This window comes from Dasypus novemcinctus, chromosome 2 (genome assembly GCF_030445035.2).
Source record: "Dasypus novemcinctus isolate mDasNov1 chromosome 2, mDasNov1.1.hap2, whole genome shotgun sequence".
In the NCBI taxonomy this organism is placed as follows: domain Eukaryota; kingdom Metazoa; phylum Chordata; class Mammalia; order Cingulata; family Dasypodidae; genus Dasypus; species Dasypus novemcinctus.
The window spans coordinates 93,620,407-93,639,997 of NC_080674.1; the positions used below are offsets into that span (position 1 = coordinate 93,620,407).

At 37.2% G+C, this 19,591-nt stretch overlaps 1 protein-coding gene across 1 annotated transcript in view; it reads left to right on the top strand.

The window, feature by feature from the left end:
- Positions 1-19,591, top strand: part of ADGRV1 (adhesion G protein-coupled receptor V1) — a 685,020-nt gene that overhangs the window by 628,903 nt on the left and 36,526 nt on the right. The gene's annotated exons all lie outside the window — the stretch shown is intronic.

Consider the following 19,591-nt stretch of genomic DNA (forward strand, 5'->3'; position numbering starts at 1 on the left):
AAAACCTCTCCAAAAATGAAGCCAACAAAATAACCAAATAAAAGTATTAGGAAAATGAAATAATAGTGATAGTTTAAAAAATAACAAATAAAATGCAAAAACATTTTTTTAAAATTTGAAATTAAAAAATTTTTATTCATTGTCTTTCATCACTGTAAGATCTGTTGTCTTATATGTACAGTGATATTTTCTTTTGTTTATTCCCCCAGTGTCTTATTATTTTTATTTTATCTTCAAAGAAGCGTGAACAGTCACATACAGCATAGGGGGGATTCTCATATACCCAACACCCTCCCCCTTTTCCCTTTCCCCTATTAATAACATTTTACATGGGAATGGTACATTTGTTACAATTGATGTACAAATACTGAAGCATTACAACTAACCATGGTCAAAGATTTACATTATGATTTACATTTTGGACCATATCCTTTTATAAATTTTGACAAAATTTAAAACGGCCTATATTCATTATTGCAAGATCATACAGAACAAGTATGAATGCAGATTTTTTCAACTCCAGGATTTGCCTCCCTCTGAATCTTATGGGAGTGGAGAAGCACAGTAATTGAAGTTCCTAGACTTGTCAAAATAGTCTTTTAAACCATAAGCTGCTTCCCTGTTAGGCAAACACTGGTCTTTAAGAGGGCATATCATTCACTGTGGGTGGGTTATGCAATATACTACCATTTGCACAAAAAGAAGGAATTAATATATTTCTTGGAATAGTAAAGTTAGAAAAATAGTAAAAGCTTGCTATAATCTGGAACATCACATTTTGAGAGTTATTAGGGTGAATATCCTGATCCAGGAGACAATAGTCTTGGTAAATTGCAGCACAGAATTAATGACCTGGAATCAGACAGGCCTAAGTGTGAATTCCAGGTACAGGGCCATCTCTAAGTACCAGTAAATGAAACAACACATACTAAGTTCTTAGCCCAGTGCCTGATACTCAGTAAAGAGTAGTAGCTTTATTATTTTTCTGTTTTTAAAAATGGAAGAAGAGCTGAATGGCCTAAATAACTCTCTAAATTTATTTTGATTAACTGCATTTTCTGCAAGAGGTTTTCATGATAATAGTACTTTTCGAGAAAGTACTCTTGCTAGGAAATAATTGGCTGGAATGAATAAATACAGTGATTATGGTCATATATGATACAGAAGGATTTTATTTCATTCCCGTCTCCTTGCCTTTGACCATGCTGTGTCCATCTCTAATTCTGCCCCCTCTTTTAAAAACTGTTTTCCAAATCTTACCTTCCTTATAGAACAAGCTTCAAATGTACCATTTCCTTGAAGCCTCCTGTGCCCTCACTAGTTTACAGTAATCTCTACTGACGCCAGCCCCGGTATTGTTGTATTCCAGATTTGCACTCCTGTAGCTCCTCGTCCTACACTGCCTGCGGCTGTTCCCTAAACAGTTCCCTGAAGACCCACTCTCCCTGTTCTTTTGTACTGCCTGTACTGCCTGTAAAGCTTAATTACAGGGCTGGCACAAGGTCCTCAGTAAATTCTTGCTGCATTAAAACTCTTATTTGAAATTTCCGGTGTCTCTACTGCTCTCCCATGAATCCCCTCAATTTAGGGAAGTCTCCTGAAATGACAAACAAATGTTAGCACCTCATCCCAAACTGACATTTTCAAATTATTTACATATTTCATCATTTTCCAGTGTGTACTACCAAAGCAATGTTTGCATTAAAGAAATACTTAATTGTCTAACATTTCCCCAAAGAACTGTAGTGATAGCCGGCAGCATTGTCCCACTTAAAGGAACTGAAGTAATTAAAGGTTACATCCTTTGTCTCAAATAATAGACTTAGTGATTGGTTTAGGAGTCCAAGTGAGGTCACTCTCCCAGAGCAGTCTGGCGGCATTGAGCAACCAGGAAGGTGAAATTGGTGCCTCAGTTAACTCACTAAGTTTACTGGAAGTACATATTTTCCCCATGCCAAATTCAGTAAGTCATAGAGCAAATGTTTATTTTGCTATGCTTTGAAAAGTTGCTTTCCTTCTTGTAAGTTTTCTCGGTGGAAGAATTCCAAGATATGATTTAATCTATGTTAGCAGAATTGAACTGGAAACAGGATTTGTTCTGTGCCTTGGCTCTGTCATTTATGGGCCACTTCTGTAGGGAGGGGTGGGGATCAGGGAAAGGTGGAAGCAACAGGAGGACGGCCTGGAGTTTTCACAGATGCATCTCTCAGAGTAAGCAAGCAACACACCCGTATTATAAAGTTTTTTTGTGTTTTTTTTGTTTTTTATTTTCTAGCAAAAGATATCTTGCAGAGCAACCAGGTACCTATTCTGCAGATTACAGTTCTTTGTTTCCAGAATTATGGTAACCAGGGATCTATGTGTTGTATTAGTCAGCCAAAGGGGTGCTGATGCAAAGTACCAGAAATCTGTTGGCTTTTAAAATGGGTATTTATTTGGGGGTAAAAACTTACCGTTACAAGGCCCTAAAGAGTCAACTCAAGGCTGCTCTCTCACCAAAGTCAGTTGTCATGTGTTACAGCAAGATGGCAGGTGATGTCTGCCTGGTCTCTCAGGGCTTCCTATATCAGTCTCTGGCAATGGCTTGTTTCTTTCAGGCCTATCAGCTGCTCAGCTGCTCTGTTCTCTTCAGCTGAAAACTATCAGTCAACTGGCTTATCTCTCCCTGGGACCCCATGATCAAACATAACAGAGCTCTCTTCTCTTCCATATGTTCTTGAGTGAGTGTCCATTTATATCAGCCCACCAAGGGAGCAGGGAATCAACCTTGAGTCATGCCCGACTGATGTGGTTGAATCAAAGCCCTAATCTTGACAGGTAATTTAATCAAGACATGTCAGCTGAATCTAATGCATTCAAAGGGTATCACACCCAGAGGAATAGATTAGTTACAAACATAATCTTTTTGTTTTGGGGGATTTATAAATAAGCTCAACCTGCCATACTCCGCACTCTGAATTCCAAAAAGGTATTACAATATTCAAAAAAAATTATTTCAGTAGCAATGCCAAGTACAAAATCAGATCACAATCAGTTTATAGAAATGCAGTTTGTCCTGGGGCAAACTCCCCTCTGGTTGTAGACCCTTTAAACCCACAAAACAATTTATCTGCATCCAATAAACAAAGGGCCAGATGTAATATATACATTTGCATTACCATAAGGAGAATTTGAGAGAGAAACTTAAGTCAGTGGTCCCCAACAGTTCTGAAAACCTGCATGGCGTACTCCATTAGATTTCAAAGTCTGAGAGTCATTCTTAAGATGATGGTTTCTTCTCCTCAGAGCTTGATGGGGGCCCACCCTTTGCACAGGTTTGCCTAACAGCTATTTTCTTGGTCTACTCTCATCAAGTACCTGGGTGGTGACCCAGCACCAGACCTCACCCTCCAAGAATACTGGAGTGATGGCCACCCTTTCTCTAATCTCTGGGGTACAGTCTCAACCCCCTTAGTACAGTGAGGTGGAAACATTCTCCCTAATCTCTGGCATACAGGCCCAACCTTCTCAAAACAGTGAGCTGGTGACCTGGCCTTCCCTAAACCCTGGGGAACAGGCCCACCCCTCTCAGAGCAGTGGGGTGTTGACTGCACTCCCTGTCCATGTCCCTTTTAGTCCAGGCTGACAGTGGTTTTGTTCATACAGATCTTGCAAAAAGCTTGTTGGTTTAGCATGCAGGAAGCAGGGGTCCAAGCCATCAGACAGTAAGACTTTCCACAATTCTTTCGAGGATAACTGCATTTTCTAATATGACTTACAAGTTCCGAGTTTAGTTAATTCCTCAAATGGGACACTATCATCTGATTTCCAGAGGTTTGGAATTTCCAGAATCACTTTCTGGTTTCTTTGTGCCTAGCAATTCAGTTCTCAGCTTATCTCTTTTGTCTAGACTATTGCTATAAGCTGTAAGGAGAAGCCAGGCCACAGTCTCTCCAAGCTTACTCTTTAGCTAAGTGTCCAGGCTTGCCATTTTCAAATTCTGCCTTACATATAACATAAGGAGTTTTGCTAAGTTCTCTGCAACTTTAAAACATGGATTGCCTGTCCTCCAGTTTCCAATAATAGTTTCATCATTTCCTTCTAAGTTCTCATCAAAAGTCTCTTTAGTGTCCATATTCCTACCAACAGTCTCTTCAAAGCAATCTAGGCGTTTTCTATCAAGCATCTTACAATTCCTCCAAAATATACCCTTTTCCCATTTATAAAAGTATTTCAGCATTTTTGGTAATTGCATCAGAATGTACCCCACTCTCAGTACCAAATTCTGTATTAGTCAGCCAAAGGGATGCTGATGCAAAGTACCAGAAATCTGTTGGCTTTTATAAAGGGTATTTATTTGGGTTAAAAGCTGACAGTTACAAGGTCCTAAAGAGTCCAACTCAAGGCTGCTTTCTCACCAAAGTTAGTTGCTACATGTAGAAGCAAGATGGTAGACCACCAAACTTCACCTTCCAACAACTTGAGCAAAGAGCACCTTTGCACTTCCCTATGAATGCTGTGGTTCAACTCTTTATAAACTTCCTCAGGTCAGAGATGAGCTGGTTGTTAGCAGGACAGCAGCCCATCACCAGTCAGGGCCATCTGTTGTTATTCCTTGAATTTACTCTGCAGGCATCCTACAAAGCTTTTGAGACTTCATGTTCGTTAAATGATAATGTTCTTACTAGAGATCTGAGTTATTTTGAAAGTGACCGTGTAAAGAGTTTATGTCTTAGAAAAATGTCTATTCAGCTGGATAAAGAGTTCCATGCAGTCTACAGTAGACAAAGCAAAAGCAAGATCTTATTGACAGCTTGAATCCTGAGTCAGAAATCAGGAAGTTAACTTCACATGAGACATCAGTTGTTGGCCTGAACTATGGTAAATCTTTTCTGTTTTCCCAATACAAATTTGGGATGCTTTCAAAATCAACAGACCATGGTGCTGTTGATTCACAAACTAAACAATCTTGTTAACTCATTCCTAAATGCAGTCACTCTGATTCTTGAACTCACTGGAACCATACTAGCTCTACAGGTCTTCAGAGCTCCTCTCAAAGTATTACTCCACAGTAGAGTTTAGAATCTAATCACACTGCTAAGTGTTATAATTTGAACAATCAACGATACTCATCTTGGGTTTATAGTGTACTCATTGGAACCATATAACCTGTTTAAGTAAATTTCTGTGATTCCTATTAGTTGTATACTGAAAATAAAGTGCTGCATGAAGATATTTTAAGTCTGATTTTCTTCACTGGTTACTTAGCACATGATCCTGGAGGAAGCATCAGTTCCTGCTCTTTGCATTTTCACTCTCAGCTATTTCCTTGGGATGAGAAATTAAGGAAATTGTGCAGCTAATTTTACCTTGAGTTGAGTCATTCAGTGCCTTAAAGTTGTTCAGAGTTTTCATAATTCTTCATATCGGTATTATTTGGTACATTAGCTATTAACAGAGCAAAAATACACTGAAATATGAAAATAAGTCTACAGGTGGCCTTGCCATGTCTAATGATTGGAAAGAGTGCAGACACAGGAGTCAGGCAGTCTTGGTTTCCTATCTTGGCTCTGTGCACTCGGGCAAGTTGATAAACTATTTTTATCAGTTTTAATACCAATGAAATGACTATAATAATACCAAATTTTCAAAACTTTTTGTGAACATTAAATACTATTTATTTCTAGATTGTGAAGAGCCACTGAAATATATGGAAATTTCTTAGTGTTGGTAAAATAAGCACTAGCAAAGGAGCCTAGTTTTCTAATGCTGGCAAAATCACTTCAACTCTAAGGATTTGGTGGCAGGATATCATCACTGTAAAAACCCAAAGGTTCAGTGTTTTCCCTCATGTGGTACACATACCATAGGTGATACATGAGAAAATTTTAGGTGTTAAATACATATATATATATATTTTTTTTTTAATGGATATGTTTTTATTTTCCTCACTGTCTTCCATTAATAGCAAGTGATACTGCCTTCATAGTTATGGCAATGATACACAATTTCCTTTTTAAATAAAAGTGAGAAAATGGGAAGCATTTGAAGAAAAATATTTAGAAAGTAATAGTACAGGCAGTATGTAAATATTCCTACAGTTATGTAGGTATTACGTGAAATGTAAAAGTTTAGGAACACCAGAGTAGAAAGTTTAGGAAAACTAGAGTCTCTAAAATGCTTTTTAGAGCTTTAGACTTCTGTGATTTTATTGTGTTTAAAGTTCTCAGTAGTTTCCTTATAAAAGATTCTATTTCAATATCTAGAAAGCTATGAAATTAGGGAAAAACATGGTCTTTCTTTATATAAAAGCTTTGGAAGTGGTGAACATTCACTATTTAATTAGTTTTCTAATATCCAGAATATAATAAACTAATTAAGAAGCCCTAGATTTACAAATGAAGTCAAAAAGTCTTATAAATAACTCTATGCCAATAAATTAGATAATTTATATGAAATGGAGAGATTCTTATTATCACACAAAACTACCTACATTAACTCAAGGACTAGAAGATCTCAACAATCCAGTTACTAATAAATTGATTGAATCAGCAGCCAAAAACCTCCCAACAAAGAGAAATCCAAGACTAGATGGTTTCACAGGGGAATTCTACCAAACATTCCAAAAAGACTTAAGCATAAGAAAACCAATAATGTAATGCACCACATTAACAGAATGAAAGAGAAAAAATAATATGATTATCTCAACTGATGCAGAAAAGGCACTTGACAAAATACAAAGCACTTTCTTGATAAAAAGCACTTAGAACTCTAGGAATAGAAGGAAACTTCAACATGATATGGGCATATATGAAAAACCCACAGCTAACATGCTTCTTAATGGTAAAAGACTGAAAGCTTTCCCTTTAAGACCAGAAACAAGACAAGGATGCCTACTGTCACAGTTATTCAACATTGTACTAGGAGTTGTTGCTAGAGTAATTAGGCAAGTAAAGGAAACAAAAGGCATCCAAATTGGAAAAGAAGAAGTGAAACTTTCCCTATTTGCAGATGATATGATGCTATATATAGAAAACTCATAAAAATCAAGAACAAAGCTGCTAGAACCAATTAATGAATTCAGCAAAGTGGCAGGGTCCAAGATCAACACCCAGAAATCAGTAGGGTTCTATACACAAGCAATGAACAATGGAAACAAGAAATCAAGAAAAAAAATTCCATTCACGTTGTCAATACCATCCAGAACAATTTATAGATTCCATGCAATCCCAATCAAAATTCCAACAACTGTCTTTGCAGAAATGGAAAAGTCAATCATCAAATTTATATGGAAGGGTAAGGGGACCTAAATATCTAAAGCTGTCTTGAGAAAGAAGAATGAAGTTGGAAGACTCACACTTCTCAATCTCAAAAGTTGTTACAAAGCCACAGTAATCAAAACAGCACAGTAGATCAGGTTAGGCAGGCAGGGCTCAGCTCTCTCACAAAAACAATGGGGAAAGAGCCCAAAGATATCCAAGGGACCTGCTTTGGGGGTGAGCAGAATAGGACAGTGGTTCACAACTCCCATAGGGTGAGGGACAGAGAGATGAAGAACCTGGAATAACAAAAGTGAGTTACCAAATCCCCTTGGAAGCCAGGAAGGACTCCCCTACCCCATCCCCAAGACACTAAGCTGGGGTAAAACATCTGGCTCAATGCAGCTGAGTGAGAAAGGAACAAACATCTTCCTCCCTGTCAGCTGTTACAAAGGAAAAGGCGGGGGCCGGGGGGGGGGGGATTTTCTTCAGTGAATTTGGCCAGGGGATCCCACTTTGAATCTGAGCTTTGGCCAGACCAAAACAAACAAAAATGGAGATTTCCTATCCATGGAAAGGTGCATCAATGAGTACCACCTGCTGACCAGTCTGGAAATTGCATGGGCAAAAACTGATGGTGGGGGGGGGGCCTCTCTATTCTCTAATTCATGGGAGAAAATCTGTACCCCATTAGTGAGTCCCTGGCACAATTTTGATAACTTAAGAGAAGTAATTTTAAGTACTTAGAATAAGTTGAACCAAATATCAAAGAAAAACTGAAGGGAAAAAAAAAATTAAGCAAGAGAGAAATTGGCCATAAGAGTAAATTCACCAACATATTCAGATACCTAGACATCAGCAAAAAATTACAAGTCATACTAGGAAACAGGAAAAGATGGCCCAGCTAAGGAAACAGACCAAATATCCTGAAGAGATGCAGGATTTAAGTAAGTTAATCAATGATAATCACATAACTTTCCTAAATCAATCCAAAAACTTTAAGGAAAATATGACTACAGAGGATATAAGAAGACACTGGGTGAACATTAAGAACAATTTGAAAATCTGCCAAGAAAAGTAACAGAACTTATGGGAATGAAAGGCATGATGGCTGAGATTAAAAATATTTTAGAGGCACATAAAACCAGATTTAAATTGCTCAAAGATAGAATTAGTGATTTTGAATACAGAAAATTTGAACTGGAAAAGACAGGAGAACAGAAGAGAATGGAAAACATGGAACAGGGTCTCAGGGAATTGAATGACACCACAAAATGCACAAACATATGCATTATCAGTGTCTCAGTAGGAGAAGAGAATGGAAAAGGGGCAGAAAGAATATTTGAGGAAATAATGACTGTAAATTTCCCAGCCCATATGTAAGACATAAATATCACTATCCAAGAAGGACAATACACTCCAAATAGAATAAATCCAAATTGACCTACCACCAGGATATCTACTCTTCAGAATGACAAATATCAGAGATAAAGAGATGATCCTAAAAGCAACAAGAGAAAAGCAAAGCATCACATACAAGGGAACTTCGGTAAGATTATGTGCCAACCTCTCATCGGAAATCATGGGGGAGAGAAGAAAGTGGTATGATGTATTTACGGTACTACCAGCCAATAATTCTGTATCTGGCAAAGTGTCCTTCAAAAATGAGGGTGAGTTCAGAGTCTTCATAGACAAATGAAAACTGGTAGAATATGCTACCAAAAGGCCAGAATTACAAAAAATATTAGAGGGAGTGCTGCATCCTGAAGGGAAAAAACAAGGGCGAGAGACTTGGAGAAGAGTGTAGAAATGAAGATTATTAGGAAGGGTAAATTAAAGGATAAAAAGCCAATAGTATGATATGACAACTGAAAGCCCAAGGACAAAATGGATGAAGTAAGTAATGCCTTCATAGTAAGAACTTTGCATGTTAATGGCTTGAACTCCCCAATCAAAAGACATGAACTGGAATGGATAAAAACATATGAGCCATCTATATGTTGTCTACAAGAGACTCACTTTGGACATAAGGACACAACCAAGTTAAAAGTGAAAGGTTGGAAAAAGATATTCCATGCAAATAATACCCAAAAATGATCTGGAGTAATAATACTAATATCAAACAAAATAGATTTTAAATGCAAATCTGTTATAAGGGATGAAGAAGATCATTGTAAATTAATAAAAGGGGCAATTCAGCAAGAAGAAATTATACTAAATATTTATGCACTTAACCTCAGTGCCCCTAGATACGTGAGGCACACACTGGCAAAGCGGAAGGGAGAAATAGCTGTCTCTACAATAATAGCTGGAGACTCAATACACCACTCTTAGTGCTGGATAGAATGTCTGGACAGAGAATAAAGAAACAGAGAGCTTGAATAATATGATAAATGAATTAAACCTAATAGACGTCTATAGAGCATTGCACTCCAAAACAGCAGGATATACATTCTTTTCAAGTGCTCATAGATCCTTCTCCAAAATAAACCATATATTGGGTCACAAGAGAAGTCATAATAAATTTAAAAATACTGGAATTATACAAAACAGTTACTCTGATCATAGCAGAATAAAGCTAGAAATCAATAATGGATGGAAAAAGGGAAAATTCATAAATATGTGAAGATTAAATAATACATGCTTAAATGATCATAAGGTTAAAGAAGAAACTGCAAGAAAATTCAGCAAATATCGTGAGATGAATGAAAACCTATGGGACACTGTAAAGGTAGTGCTGAAAGGGAAATTTATTAGCCTTCAATGCTTACATTAAAAAAGAAGAAAGAGCTAAAATTGAAGATCTAACTGCACATCTAGGGTAACTAGATAAAGAACAGCAAACTGATCCCAAACCAAGCCAAAGGAAAAAAAATAGTAAAGTTCAGAAAAGAAATAAATGAAATCAAGAACAATAACAAAAAATAGAACAAAAAAACCCAAAAGTTGGTTCCTTGAGACAACCAACAAAATCGAGAAACCCTTAGGTTGACAAAGGAAAAAGAGAGAAGACGGAAATTTTAAAAATTAGAAATGAGAGTGGGACATTACCATAAGAGGATACTATGAACAACTGTGTGCCAAAAAACTAGGCAATGTAGATGAGATGGACAAAATTCCTAGAAAAACACAAACCACCCACACTGGCCCTAGAAGAAATAGAAGACCTCAACAAACCACTCACCAGTGAAGAGATTGAAACAGTCATCAAAAACCTCCCAAAGATGAAAAGCCTGGGACCAGATGATTGCACAGGTGAAGTCTACCAATCATTCAAAGAAGACCTAATAGCAATCTTGCTCAAACTATTCCAAAAAATTGAAAAGGAAAAGACTACCACACTCATTCTATGAAGCTAACACCACTTTAATACCAAAACCAGATAAAGATACTATGAAAAAAGAAAATTACAGACCAATATCTCTAATGAATACAGATGCAAAAATCCTCATCGAAATACTTGCAAACCAATCCAAAGGCACATTAAAAGAATTATACACCACAATCAAGTGGGTTTTATCCCAGATATGTAAGTGTGGTTCAACACTAGAAAATCAGTTAGTGTAATAAACCACATTGATAAACTGAAGAAGAAAAATCATATGATCCTCTCAATTGATGCAGAAAAGGCATTTGCAAAATACAACACCCTTTCTTGATAAAACACTCCAAAAGATAGGAACAGAAAGAAGCTTTGTCAATATGGTAAAGTGCATATATGAAAACCTTACAGCTAGCATTGTACTCAAAGACTGAAAGCTTTCCCTCTGAGATCAGGAAAAAGACAAGGCTGCCTACTGTCATTATTATTCACTATCATGCAAAAAGTTCTCGCTAAAGCAATTAGGCTAAAGAAATAAAAAGCATCCAGATAGGAAAGTAAGAAGTAAAACTTTCACTGCTCGCTGATGATATCATCCTATATCTAGAAAATCCCGAAAAATCCATAGCAAAACTTCTAGAATTAATAGACGAGTTCAGCAAAGTGGTGAGATACAAGATTATTATGCAAAAATCAATATTATTTCTATACATAACTCATGTCCAATCTGAGAAGAAAATCAGAAAAAAAAATTCCATTTATAATAGTGACTAAAAAATCAAATATTTGGAAAAACACTTAACCAAGGATATAAAGGACCTACATTCAGAAAACTATAAAACATTGCTAAAAGAAACCGAAGAAGACTTAAATAAATGGAAGGACAATCTGTGTTCATGAATTGGAAGACTAAATATCATTAAAGTGTCATTTTTACCCAAATTGATTTACAGATTCAACACAATCCCAATAAAAATCCCGAAAGCCTTTTTTGCACAAGTGGAAAACCAATTATCAAATTTATTTGGAAGGTTAAGGATCCCTGAATAGTCAAAAAGATCTTTAAAAAGAAGTAGTTGAAAAAAAATAAGTAGTTGGAAGACTCTGACTTCCAGACTTTAAAACATATTACTTAGCTACAGTGGTAAAAAACAGCATGGTACTGGCATAAAAAGACACATTGAACAGTGGAACCTAATCAAGAACTCAGAAATAGACCCTCATATGTACAGTCAAGTGATATTTGACAAGGCAGCCAATGCCTCCCAGCAAGGCCAGAACAGTCTATACAAGAAAGGGTGGGAAAACTGGATAGCCATATCCCAAAGAAAGAAGGAAGACCCCTATCTCACACCTTATACACAAATTAACTCAAAATGGATCAAGAAATTAAATATAAAAGTGACTACCATAAAACTCCTAGAAGAACATATAGGAAAACATCTTCAAGATCTTTTTTTTTTATTAAAATGTCTTTTTTTAAAGGTATATAGATCACAAAAAAATGTTACTTTAAAAAATATAAGAGGTTCCCACATATCCCTCACCCCACCCACCCACTCTTCAAGCTCTTATGGTAGCTAGTAGTTTCTTAAACCTTTCACCCAGAGTACAAGCAACAAAAGAAAATAGATAATGGGACTTGCTGAAAATTAAACACTTTTGCACCTGAAAGTCTTCTGTCAAAAGGGTGAAAAGCAGCCAACTCAATGAGAGAAAATATTTGGTAATCATATACCTGTTAAGGGTTTAATATCCATGATTTAGAAAGAGACTCCTTGTAAGAGTTGATTTCTAAGGAAATTTTAAGAAAATCAAGTACAAAGGCCAGGCAGCAGATTGTGGGAGGGAGTAAAGGAGAGTGGGAGATAGTCTTCCAGGAAGTCCAGGCAGCATGTCGAGAGGCTTGTTTTGTTCTGTTTTTCAGGAGAAAGGAATCGGTACAATATAGTTGGATCTAGGGTGAGGCTAGGAACCAACAAAAGAGAAGAGACAAGAGTAACATGAGACTAAAGTAAGAGATGAATTTGTGCAGTAGGCGTGAGTCTGGGGAAGGGGCACAATTTCAGTGATATTAATAGTCAGTGATAATAAAGATATAGCATCTATAGGTGTTAATGAACATGTAGTGTGAGAAACAGGGGAGAAGTAGTTCAAGAAGATATATGACACGGCCATTCTAGGGTCCACAGAATGGAGGAATAGAGTATGGATTAGAGTGGACTTACTGATATTCTATTCATGAACTATTGTGATTAGTAATCGAAGAAAATGTGGCATTGGTGTGGAGAAAGTGGCCATGTGGCTGTAGAGGGTAGGGAGTGGGAGGAAGAGATGTGATGTAGGGGCATTTTCGGGGATTGGAGTTGTCCTGAGTGGTGCTGCAGGGACAGTTACCGGACATTGTATGTCCTCCTGTGGCCCACTGGGTGGACTGTGGGAGAGTGTGGGCTATGATGTGGACCATTGACCATGAGGTGCAGCGGTGCTCAGAGATGTGTTCACCAAGTGCAATGAATGTCTCATGATGATGGAGGAGGTTGTTGTTATGGGGGGAGGAGTGGGGTTAAGGGTGTGGGGGGTATATGGGGACCTCATATTTTTTTAATATAACATTGAAAAAATAAAGACAAAAAAAAAGAAGATATATGGTTTTCTAATTTAAGGAGATCATGGATAGTGGGGAATTATTCTGAGATAAAGAAATCAGAAGGCCAAGATATGGAGATTTAGAAAGGGAGTTTTATTTCGTCCTTATTAAGTTTGAGCTCCCTGTCGTGTAAACACCAAAAAACAGTTGCCTGGAAGAAGTGTAGAATGGATATTCATATTTTAGAATCATCAGTATATGGTTAGTAATCTGATCCATGACTCAAATTGGACATAATGTGAAGGGGACTAAATCCAAAACAAAAAGCAAAAACATCATTCATCGAACCCTAATAGTGAAATGTATCTTGTACCACTATCAGATATAGAGATCTTAGGTATGGTTCAGAGGAGGACTCCTACCGCATGCCAAAGATCAACTCAAAATAGATCAAAAACCTCTAATATTTAAGAGGTAGAATTATAAACTCCTTAAAGAAAATGTTGGGAAGCGTTTCAGGACCTTGTGTTAGGCAATTCTGAGACTTTACACCCAAAGCACAAGCAACAAAAAAAAATAGATAAATTGACTTCATCCAAATTAAAAGCATTTGTGCATTAAAAGACTATCATGAAAGTAAACTGACAACCTACACAATGGGAAAAATTATTTGGAAATCACATCTGATAAAGGTTTAATATGCAAAATATATGAAGAAATCCTTCAATTTAACAATATAAAGATAACCCAATTTAAAAGAATGGGCAAAAGACTTCAACAAACATCTATCCAAAGAATATATACAAATGGCCACAAAGCATATGAAAAGATACTCAACGTCTTTAGCCATCAGGGAAATGCAAATAAAAACCACAATGAGATATCATTTCACATCCATTTGAATGGCTGCTATTTAACAAATGGAAAATAACAAGTGTTAAGAGAAGATTAAGAGAAATAGGAACACTTATAATTGCTGGTGGCAAGTAAAATGGTGCGGCCAATGTGGAAGACATCTGAAAGTTCCTCAGACAGCTAATTGTAGAAGTACCATTTGACCCAGCAATCCAACTACTAGGTATATACTCAAAAGAATTGAAAATAGAGACTTGAACAGATAGTTGCACACCAATATCCATAAGAGTATTATTCACAACTGCCAAAGGATGAAAGCAACCAACCTAGCCAACAAGCAATGAATGGATAAACAAAATGTGTTATATGCATACAATGGAATATTATTCAGCCGTGAAAAGAAATGAAATTCTGATACATGGAACAACATGGATGAACCTTGAGACATCATGTTGGGCAAAATAAGCTAGACACAAAAGGACAAACATTATATAATCTCACTGATTTGAAATAATTAGAATAAGCTAGCTTACAGAGTCAGAATCTAAAATACAGGTTACCAGGGGATAGGGTGGGGATAGAGAATGGGAAATTGAGGCTTAAAATATACAGGCTTCCTATTTGGAATAATGGAAATAATTTGGTAATGGATGATGGTGGCTGTGGTACCACATTGTGAATACAATTAACAGCACTGAAATATATATCTTAATATGATTAAAAGGGGAAATGTTAGATTGTGTATGTATGGCAATAATAAAAAAACTTTTTAATACATGGAACTACAGTACACATACAGTGAACCCAAAGTTAAACCATGGATTTTAATAGTACAATTATTAAAATGTGTTACCAATTTTATCAAATGTTCCACACCAATGCAAGGTGGTGTTGTCAGGGTGGCATGTGGAAATCCTGTATTTTATACATGATTGTTCTGTAAACCCATAACTTCTGTAATAAAAAACAAAACAAAAACAACAAAGTCTTATGAACATTTTGGCACATTCCTTTAGTCAGGGTTATATATAAAAGCCACAAATTCATCCATATAATTTCATTGTGTATTGGAAGATGTTTTAAAGCCAAAATTAGGCCTTCTCTTCCCTAAGCAATATGATTCTCATTTATTTAACTTTCCCTACTAAGTTATATTTTATATCTTATATCTGACACTTCCTAGAAGACCATCTCCTACCCTCCTTTCCTCCTCCTCCCCCTGCCCCAATCCGCTGCCTAGTTTTTGTACTTGCTTTTTTTAGAAGTCAAACCTTGCAAGGAGTCTTCTCTGCTAGGGCCTCAACTGCCCTTAGATATATCTCTTTGAGCTCCTGCAGCATGCTTTCTTTTCCTGATCACAGCATTTATCTACTGTAATATAATTATTAATATTTTATCTTTCTCTCACTGTCATGCTAGCTACTTAACAGATGCTCTGGGTTATATCTGTGTGTTCCAAACCCTAAAAATGCATGTGCTCAGTAACTGTTGAATGGATGAGTGGATCCATGAATGAATACTAGAATGTTTAGTAATGAAAGGCTTCCTGTACCTTTCCAACATATTGACTTATATTGTTATAATTAAATGGCCACCCTATCCTACCCACACACACTCCCCAGAAAAATGGTAAAGTCATTGTTGCAGTTTGATATTATCTATGAATTTCACAAGGAGATGTTGATTATGTTTGTAAATTGGTTTGTTTCTCTGGGCATGATCCCCTTTGATTGATTTAAATGCAAAGGCTTTATGTTTAATTGATTAAATCAAGATTAGGGCTTTAATTCAACCATGTTATTAGGGGCACTCAGGGTTGAGTTCTTACCCCCTTGGTGGGCTGTATAAACAGACAATCAAGAAGATGGAAGAAGATACATGGGAATAGAGAGCTCCATAGACACAGCAAAGGATAGAACTTGATCCTGGGACCCCAGAGAGAAATGAATCATTTACCTGATAGTTTGCATCTGAAGAGACCAGAACCCTGAATAGCTAAGAAAGCCAGGAAAGAAACAAGCCCTCCAGCCTATAGCTGAGATAGAAGAAGCTGGGCTACAGAGCCTTAAGAGAGAGAGGAAGGCTGAACCCTCACAAACATTGCCCACCATCTTGCTCAACTCATGGCAACAGACTTTGGTGAAAAAGTACCTCTTATGGTACCTTGAGTTGGATTCTTTAGGACCTTGTAGCTGTAAGCTTTTACCCCAAAGAAATACCTTTTATAAAAGCCAACAAATTTCTGGTACTTCGCATCAGCACCCCTTTGGCCGACTAATACAGACATGAAGTCTCATTCTGTTGATTTTGCAGCAAGCCGATAATGACCACATTAATCCAGAATGGTCTGTCCTGTACTCCCAATACTTAACACTTGAATCATCACCATTGTTCAGTCTGAGGCAAATCTGAAAGGACAGGTTTCACTGAGAAGTAAATGCTCCCTTTAAGTTCCTGGAGGATTATTATAAAAACAGCGAGGCAAGGAGTCTTTAATGTTGGAAAAATGAAACAAGATTTCTATAATGAAAACCAGAAGCCATAGTATAGATGAGGAAAAACGGTAATCAGCCTAAAATAAGAAAAGCCTGGTGTTAAAATATTTAATTTTCTCTGGGCCAAGAAGCTGATGCAAACTGTTGTGGGTGTTTTAAGATCAAAATTAGTTAGACAGATATATGTAGAATGTTTTACTTGTTGCATTTATGGGTTAAAACTAGCTCTGGAATTCATTTCCTTTCTTTATAAATAGATATGATTGACATTTACTAGTAGTGGTCTTTATCTTCTGAGACATACAGTTGTGATATATGGAGCAAGAAAAGTGAAAATCATTATTAGAGATCTATTTCTTAATTTTCCCCCCATTAACATTCTCTGACATGCAGGCCATCAGCCAGGCTAAATTAGAAAGCATTTTGGAAAGAAGTAGAATTCTCCCCTGCCTGTGAATCCAATAGTCACTTGACCTTTTTAGATTCACCAGTATTTTAATGGTGGGAAGGATATGGTATAGTTTGTTTCCTCTCAGTATATTTTAGAGGCTGCTTATATCTCATAGATCAAAGTTTGATCCTTAGCTTTGCAGGATCAAAACCTCAATTTTGACCAGGCTCCAGAAAGCTGATTTGCTATTCAAGTATTCATGGTATATTAATTTACGATGGGATTTATGCCTGACTTGAGGAAATGAACCAGTTGTCTACAGAAAGTAAATTTGTTTAACCTTCGTGGAGATAAATCCCAAGAAGAGACAAAAATTCAACTTCTGCAAGTAAGTTCTGAACTATTTAGAAAATAAAACTATTTGATATAACCCATCCACAGCACACCTTGAATTTGCAGATGAGGAAATTGAGACCCCAAGTTTTCAGCACTACATAACAGCTGAGATGACACTAGTATCCGGTTCTCCTGGATACTGATCTGTGTACTTTTTACAACCTTGGCCACCAACCTGATTTTGAAGTGGGATTGGTGGTAGGAATTTGAACCAAGAGATAATCCAAATTCTTTAGCAAGGCAAAGTTAAACAGGAAAAAAAATGCTCAAAAGAAATATTTCCTTTAAGCTAAAGTCAACTGATAAAGTGCCTTTCTCTACACTTAAGGGGAGAATGGGCCTAGTGAAATTTTAAATTAAAAAATTTTAATAGGACTTTAAGAAGAAAAACATCTAGGTTGCTAGTTAGTGATGAAGAAACTGACAATATTAACTCTTTTACTGACTACTAAATGACCATTTTTCATTGGTTTCCTGAATATTTTATCATTGTAGAATACGTTGTTCATTTGAACTATATTCTTTATAGATCAATATGTCTCTAATAAGGCCCAATGAAATTACTGATGTTTGAGTGTTTTTTATTTATATTAGCAATACATTTACAAATCATATTTCAGGTTATTTCTGAAAAGATTTCAAAAGGTAGTTCATCTCATCATTTACTCATTCAAAGCCATTTACTAAGTTACCTGAGAGTACAATGGAGAACAAAATGGGAATGGTCTCATATAGTATGCGTAAGCTCACGATGCCTACATTCTACTGTATCATACCAAGTTATCACTGTTTCCAGTTAAAGTTGGATTTCAAGTTTAGGTCTGGGTGGAAGTCAGGTGCAACACAATGGGAAACCAAGCCCTTTATGGATAAGAAAAGATAATTTGTTACTTAGAGGACCCAGACAGAGAAAAGGGTGGGGGAATGCCACAGGAAGCACGATGGGCTCGTGTGGGTCAACCAGTAGGTGGTGAGCCCTCAAGCAAAGCAAAAGAGACCTGGTGGGCTTGTGCCTCCACTGTGGTTCAGGAATGGAATTAATGGATTTCCTGTGGGAGTCAAGGATTGGTTAGCTCAAAGCAAACACACCAGAAAAAGGAAAGGGGCTAAGGGTTCAAGGGCAGTGAGGTGGTTTCCTTATCATTTGGGGCCAGTTGTGGGTTTGGGATTGTATTGTGTCACGTGCATGGTGGTTGCAGATGGAACCAAAGGTCAGTGTTGAGGCAAGTGTCTTAGCCAAAGTAAGATGGATGTCTAGGCAGCTCACGAAACGTGTTGATAGTTTTAACAGTTATAAACTGTGGTAAGTTCCACAGAAGAACAGTATAGAGTGCTAGGAAGGGTAAACAGAATAAAGTCTTCTAGTTTGGAAGATTCCTGAAGAGTGAGACCAAAGGTTGAGTATTGTACTATGCCCAAAAGGCATAGTATTGTACTATGCTCAGGGGGAGCAGCAAGTCAGAGAGCTGCACCAGATCTGTGTTTGATGGTGCTACCTGGGTAATAAACATTCATGAAACAATTGAATAAAAGACGGCAAAGGCTGTGAGGGAGATACTTGAAGTAAGATCAGCGTAACTGGATAAGGAGAATAAAAGCGGGTTCCAAAGGTGAGTTTGGAAAAGTAGGTATTATTGAATCCAGGTAATGCAGAGGCTTATAAGTCATGTTAGGGATTTGGGAACTTATCTCAAAAGTCATTGGTAAGCATTACAATGTTATTAGCAATGAAGTTACATCTATTATGGATAGATGGAAAGGAGTAGAGAGTGAATTGATACTGAGACTTTTGGCTTGGTAAAGGTATGAGACGTGCCACTAGCATATTAACAGATTTGGAGTTAAGTCAAAGGCTCACAATATACTTTGGAGATAAACGTGACTGGATTTGGTGATAGATTAGATTTGGGGTTGGAGGAGAAGCAAAAGGGGGGTCATCAGGGGTGCCCTAGGCCATCCTGGTGACCTCCATATCTGTAGATGACCCATCTTACACCCTGGCCTCACAGCCCCTGGCCCTCCCCAGCCACCCATATCCCTGGGCCCATTCTTGTATTTGCCATTACTCTGAACTACTTCACTGCCCAAATATAAATGCTAACGTTCTACGCTTTGACCAAAACACCTGTGTTTCCAGCCATTTCACACTGAGGCCTCCATACCTGCTAAGGAGAACTGTGTACTTGTACTGCGCACAGAATTTTCCTTTCCATGTCTGTAAATGAAAGTGATAATTCCTACTGTTATACTTAGGGTTCCTGGAAGGTTTGAATGATAATGTTTGCAAAGTCCCTTATACGGGCC